We start from the raw sequence: 7575 nt of genomic DNA, 5'->3' as shown, positions 1-7575 counted from the left end.
CCCCAGGGACAGACGGGGTGGTGACCGCCAACATCTTCAGGCACTTCTCCTCCTACCAAATCAGCACCATCCCAAGAGTGAGAAGGTGCAGAACAGCCCTCGTGACAAGGAAACAGCCACACGTGCAACTCACTGCAATGCCAACTGCTCGTCTTTCTTCAAGCTGGGGAAAGCAGCCTCTGCCCCACACACATCAGGCCCGTGACATGGTGTGTCCAGACCACAAGTGCCCGGGCACCCGGCAGCAGCAGCACTGCCACTGCTGCTGTCACATCACCTGGGGATGGCAGAGGCAGGGAGGGGGGGGGAAATCAGGAGATGGTTCCAGGGGGCCGAAGCGAGGGGGACATCCAGGTCACAGAGTTCAAGGACTCAACCCCACGCCCTGTGCAAAGAGCAGACAAACATGTCAGCTGTTGTATTTTACTTTACATTTCCTCCCAACTTCTCCCACCTTCCCTGTGATGACAAGCAAGTCTATGATGCAAGATATTGAGGCTCAACGAACGTGAAGTTCAGAGGTTGATGCACAATGATGGGACCTGTGTTATCTTGGTGTTGGCAGCCCCAACTCCAACTCTGTGCAGATACAGCAAAACACAGGATGGTGTCCTCCACGCTGCCCAAGGACAGTGAATGCTTCACTATTTTCTGGCTTGGGAGAACCATCTACAAAGCCTAAGTGAATCTCATAGGACTGAAGGAGACTGGGGAGGTACTGGGGGACCTTGGGCTCCTTCAGCCCTACTTTGGTCATGTCCAAGCACCTTTCCATTTCTCCCCTGGTATCTGCCTTGCAGCATGCATAGCACCGAGCTGTCAGTTAGCCATGGACCCTTAAACACAGCAGTAACTCTCTGATGTCACAGTAGTCTTTCTAATTCCAAAACTTACTTTTTGCAGCAAAAGAAGAACCTTGAGCACTTTCCACTGACGATAAAGGGGAAGTGACATTTCAGAAATCCACAGTAGCCGTTTTGTCGTTCACATTCTTTCCTATTTCCTGGAGCTAGGGAGGATCCTACACAGTGAAACAGGTCAAAAGAAGTGAGTATGGGATAATGGCAAAAAATGTGCACGGCTCCGGAGGGGTGACACTGTCTCTGGATCTCAGTCTCCCACACGCACCAAGCACTAAAATAAAAAATCTTTATCTCTCCAATATTTAGGTCTTCTTTTCTGCAGCAGTGTGTGTGCATGTAGGGAGAGTCATAGGAAAACACCAGTGTGAGGTCCAACGACTGCCATGCTGGTTTCTCAACTGCCTAGCAGTTCATCATAACCAATATTTCCCAAACATTAGATATATATGAGAAATCTGGTCACTTCCCAGGATATGGAGGACCCCTCCGATGGAAGCTCCCACCTCACCTCTTCCCCTCTTACCTGCTGCACCACAGACCAACAGGAGGAATAAGGGGAAGAGCAGGCAGAGGATCCGCATGATGCCTGTCCTGGGTCTTCAGGAGGCTGCAGAGAAGACACACCAAGATAACACAAAAGGACATGGACATGCACAAGGCACAAAAGATGAGTAAAAAAAGCAGAGGAAGAGGCTCCTACAAAAAGACATAATAATGATTCTTAGCGCTGCAAGTTCACATGTATCCTGATAGCATTTTGGGAAGCACCAGTCTGTTGGACAATATGAACTTTATTTAATTGTTTTCTTGTCAGGACTTTCCGAATTTTTCCTCAAAATAAGAAATGGGAGATTTGTACCTAACTGTTGCCATTTTATTCAAACCAGATCAACTGAAACTCATCTTATAAGGAAAGAAAGACTACTTTTACACGTTTTAGGATCTCACAACTTTTGCAGGGCACACATTTGTTTCTTGAGCAAAATTTTCCAGAGAGACAGGGTCAAGGAGTGACAAAAGAAACATGTCCCAGCAGAGTCAGTAGACAAGGACTACCTTTTGGGTATTTGCCCTCTCCCTTTTGCATCTTCTTAGTCAAATGCCAGAGCAGATAATGTCTTCACATAAGGGAATACTTGTGCCAACACTCAATGTGATGCTCATAGGCTACCCAGGGTCAAGAATTGAAGATAATGCTTGTGTCTGGAGAGGTCACGTTATGTGAAGGTTTAGCTAGTGGTCTCCATCATCTCAGTCACTCCAAAGCTGGCTTCTCAGAGCACGCTGCCCAGTCGCTTCTGCTTCCCTGGGCTCAGGAACCTTCTCCCAACTGAACTCGTGAGTGTCCATCCTGAACTCAAGACCATTCCCAGGCTTCTCAACAAAGACACTCCCCAGCCCCACACTCCCTGCCCCTGCCTCATGCAGCAATGACCCAGAGAGGAGCAACAGGGCAGGGAAGTGTCTTGGTTCCCAGAAATGGAAACACCAATTAACCTGCCCATTTAACTGAAAGTTTGAAAGGACAGAAAACCTCCTTGCTTCTCTGGGAAAATTATCTCCTTACCTTGCTGGGAATAGTCCCCATCTCCCCAAAATAAAAGATTTTGGAGTGCCTCCTCCAGCATCAAGCCACCCTTTCAGTCTCTCCTGTACTTTCGTGAATCTTATTCCATCTTTCACCTGTTCTCAGCACTTTAGACTCATCAGAAGGGTTTTACTCACTTTCCCAGACAACTCTGCTGATTGTTTACATTCAGAGACACTTCCAACCATTTGTCATTGAGACAGTCCGAGGAAGATTAGATTTGCACAGAGAGGCTGAACGGGTGGCCAGCTGGGAAGAGACTCTGCCATAACATACCTGAGGAAGGTGTTGGTTCAGAGTGCACCAAGGAAGTAACGGGCTGTAACAATCAGACCAGAAGACACTTGCTCCCAGAAGTGTCTGGGTCACAGGGTGTCACTTGGCTCCAGACACTCGGTTTTACGCTGTAACCAATGGGAGGGACATGTGCTCATTCCCACAAGCTGCATCTCCCCTGGGCCAATCAGAAAGTGACCCAGGCGTGTGGGGACGGGGATGGGATTGCACCTCGTCCGTTCCTGTGGCAATGGGAGAGGCTGAGGTGCCTCTCGTGGGCTGTTGCAATCATCACCGTTATCCTCACGCAAGACTTGTTGTGACAACCCCTGCTGCACAGGGGGCACAGGGGCTGCAGTGGTTTGCTGAAGAAGTCTTGGGGATGGACAATGAGACTGGATGGGGCTTTGAGCAACCTGATCTCATGGGAGATGTTCCTGCTCATGGCAAGGGGGTTGGAACTTGATGATTTTTAAGGTCCCTTCCAACCCTGACAAATCTATGATTCTATGACCAGTGTATTCCCAGAAGAAGAGAGTCCTTCTGTGTCTTTGCTCACCTCACTGAATAACCAGCCAGCGTGTCATCTGCAGGAACATGCAGAATATTGAAAACTCTCCCACCTCTAGACCCTGCAAGGACACCTTCTTCTGGGACAAGGTGTCTGTGCATCTGACACATCAAAGGCGATAAGCCTGATGTTATCTCGTAGTGACTATTCAGGTATAGTGAGAGCAACACCAGGGTACACGTTAAGGTCTGTAAACCTCCCCGTCCAAGGGGAAGAAATACAAGATGTGTGTAGCCATCGTGGGTGAAGCCAGCACATTTGATGCCATTCATGCAATCGAGAGAAGTGGCAGCCCTTGCCGGGCAGGAGGAGGCTGTGCTGCATGGTCCAACAAGGAAACTCTTTCTCCAGCTGTACGGAAGGACAACGTGTTCCCCCCAGCTCCAAGAGGTCACCTGCTGGGGAATTTGGAAGCGGAGCCTGATGTCTCCAACTTTTCTCCCTGCACACCATTCAGATGTTGGGGCATGGTGACAAGATAGTAATTGTGAAAAACAAGGAAGATGTCTTTGCATGCTTAGCAGAAGCAGTGGGCTCACCTGTCCAGACAACTGAGCTTGGGTTTTACTGGGCAAGCTTCTCAAAGAAAGGCAGAAAGAGTTCCCATTTTGTGCTATGGCAGCAGTTTGGTGCTGGTTTCCAATGAGCAGGGACACAGAATGTGTGTGTCTGTGTCTGTGTTTCCCAAGAGGAATCCAGCAAACCACAGCACCAAACGTCTCTTGCACAAGGTGAGATGACACAAGACTCCAGCTAGAGGCCTGTGAATCCTTCTCAGGGGTGTCAGAACAGGAAAATGATGCCTTATTTTCTCTGGTGGGGGAAGAGAAGGAAGAAAAGAAGTTTTTTGGGCTGGATGTTTTGAGGTATCCAACCTCTCCTCTGTGGTCCCTTCCTCCTGATGCTCCAGGAAGCAGCAGGAAAGCTACAAATTAATTAAGTGCATAGAAAAACGGAAAATTTATCTGTTACTACAGTGAAGCTGCTCCATAGGGAGGTTTATGTAAAAACATAATGCAGATGAAAGAAGACAGAAGCTAAAATTATTGGAAGAAATTTTTTTTTTGTCCTCCACTGTATTGCTAATTGGCCCTGGGAGGGGAGGGATGACATCCCACAGAAGAGGGACACGGGCACCAACAGAAGGATAAGCTTATTTTTCTGTCTATTTCAAAGTATTACAAGAATAAGGAAATGCAAGCTTATTATACTCTAATTTTAAGCAGCAAGGAGAACAAGCAGGGTAACACACCTAATCAATGCTATATGCAGTTAGCAATAGTTATTAAGAAAGATCCATCACCAATTGCCCTAATATCAAAGTCCAGATCCACGGTCGCTGGGGAGCCTCTGTTGCAGTGAGAATTCTGGAGAACCATCCCAGAAATTGTGAAGTCCCGCGCAGTGCGTTCACACGTAGGTGAGGTCTCTGAAGTCGCTACAAGAGGCTCCAGTTTTTATACTATTAAATAAACAACCTTACAGAACTTCAAGCGCAGGAACACCTGGTGTTCACTCTTTTGGATTCCTCCCATAGCTTGGCCAAGGCTAAAGGAGGAATACAAGGGAGTCTCCCTATCTATTTTGGTCCTTAATCACATATTTCTCTCTCAAGACAGGCCTCTGGTCTTGTAACATGCTTTTAAAAAAGCAAGAGGCAGCTAATTTTCCCAGCCTTGCACCCGGCCTTTAGCTAAAGAAAAATCACCCTGCTGGTTCCCAACGCACCTTTAGTCTCACAGCAAAGTCTTTACAGACTAGCATTAGCAGATACATACATATGTGATTAATACTATATAGACCGGGGTTGCGAGGTTCATCTATAGGTCAAATTCAGTGCAGGGCCTATGATTTAGGCTCTAGCACTACATCTGCTGAGATGGTGAGTCCTGTGTGACTTCTGGTTGCTGTGGCATGCCATCCATTGTCCCTCACACCCCGTATCTTAAAGAAAAGGCTCCTGCTGCAGGTTCTACAGTTACTGACAGGAATGGGACTTTGTAAGAAAGATCTCACAGGCCAAGGATGAGGTTTTAGTCAAAGGGAGTTCGTTTCACCGGTGACCTGGAGCAGGAGCTCCATGGCCTCCCCCTGCTCAGTGGAAGGGGATGTAGGCAGCAGAGCTCCCTCAAAATACACAGCAGAGAAGGCAGCAGCATGCTGGAGCAGCACAAGAAGGAGCAGAACCTCCAGGACAGGTTGGATGATCTGCCCTGGCCATGCCCACACAAGGTTCACACGACCCAGCACAGCCCTCCACATGAAGTCATGATTTCCAGGGACAAGGGACAATCATGACTGGCAGGAGCAGGACATAGATCTTGGTTGCCAGGAGAGAGGAGCATCCACAGAGGAACTCCATCATACCCACAGCAAACACACAGGCCTGGCAGGGACTGCACAGCTTGACTTCCCTATGCCACTGCCAGGGAACTGCATCCCCAGGGACAGACGGGCTTAGGACCCCAACACTCCCAGTCATGTCTCCTGACACTAAATCACTGCCCGCCCCACAGAACGAGCAGTCATGTCACAAGGGAACAGCCACACATAGCACCTACTGCAATGTCAAGCTGCTCGCCTTTATTCAAGCTGGGAAAAGCAGCCTCTGCCCCACACACACCAGGCCCGTGATGCGATGTGTCCAGACCACGAGTGCCCGGGCATCCACCAACAGCAGCGCTGCCACTGCTGATGTCACATCACCTGGGGATGGCAGAGGCAGGGAGAGGAGGGGACATCAGGAGATGGTTCCAGGGGATAGAAGTGAAGGGGATATGCAGCTCATGGAGTTCAGAGACTCAACCCCAGGTCCTGCACGAAGAGAGCAGACAAACACGTTACATGTTGTAACTTACTTCCCTCTTCCTCCCAATCTCTCCCACCTGCCCTGCCATGTCAAGCAAGTCTATGGTGCGAGAGAATCAGTCTCAATGCAAGTGAAGTTCAAACATTAATGCAGACCATTTGGAACTGTGTTATCTTAGTGTTGGCAACCCTGACTCCAACTCTACGCAGATACATCAAGAACAGGATGGTGTTCTCAATGCTGCCCAAGGACAGTGAATGCTTCACTATTTTCTGACTTGGGAGAACAATCTGCAAAGCCCAAGAGAGTCTCATGGGACTGAAGGGGAGTGAGGAGGTGCTGATTGCCCCTGATCTCCTTCAGTCCCACTCAGGACAGGTCCAGAAGGTATTTTCCGCTTGTTTTTGGGTTTCTCCCCCAAAGCAGAAATGCAGGAGAGTATTTTACAGGCATTGGCTAGACAGAAATTGTGAAAAGGTATGTTTGTGTACAAATGAGGAAATTCTTTGCTCAGTCAAGAATCAAGATCTTACTTTTTACAGCATGCGTAAAATGTAGAACATTTTCCAATAATAGTTGTTCCGCTGAAACAGCCTGCCAAAACATAGAATCCGCCTCTTTTTTTGCATCTCTTTTCACTTCCTGTTTATGTGGGGAATGAAAAAACCAGAATAGTTAAAACAATATTCTTTAAGACCAGAGTGTGGTTGCAGAAAGGCTGACACTCCCTATGAATTTCAGGCCAAAATATGGACTCAACTTCAGACTCTGTATAGCCACACCTTCCATAGCACAGTGTCTCACCTGGAAGGACTCTTTTACACAAAAGAAGGTGAACACAAGAGCTGGCAGTGGGAAGGAGCAGCTTGAGGTTGAGGAAGAGGCGTGCTGGCTCCCCAGCTGCATGTCCTCCACTGCCTGGACCAACAGAGCACACAAGCGGGGCACTCCTCACATTGCTCATCCCTGTCCTGGCTGCATCCCACCTTTGAGTGACCTCTGATGGGAAGCCCTTGCCCACCTCTTGTAGGGGTCATGACTCAGGGCAGTGGTGCTCTGGGACACTCAAGATCCGTGATACTCAACAACATGGCCAGTGGAGCTTGGAGAGGTCTAAGCTAAAGACCTGGTGTCCAGCTTTCTGTGGCCATTGGGGTGCAGAAGGCTGTGCTGTAGCAGCCAGACATCCTCTAAACTGTTCACCTTCACCAGAACATCTCAATTCAGTCAGACAGTTCTGGGATGGTTTGGAGGTCTCAGAGCCACACATGAAGTGTGTGCACGCTGTCCTGGAAACTTTCTTGATGTTTCGATGTGTGAACAATGTTATATAGGCAATTAAGTAATTTTAGATAATTATCTACATCAAATGCCATGAGAAAGGTTAGTTTTTGAGGCCCAAGTGCTTTTGAAATATTTCAGCCGAGATGGTTGCCCTGTGGTTAAAACTAAAGTTTAGGCAAAGGTG

This window comes from Apaloderma vittatum, unplaced genomic scaffold, assembly GCF_000703405.1.
Source record: "Apaloderma vittatum isolate BGI_N311 unplaced genomic scaffold, ASM70340v1 scaffold11065, whole genome shotgun sequence".
Taxonomy (NCBI): Eukaryota; Metazoa; Chordata; class Aves; order Trogoniformes; family Trogonidae; genus Apaloderma; species Apaloderma vittatum.
The sequence above is the reverse complement of the archived record's forward strand: the minus strand, read 5'-3'. Positions refer to the sequence as shown.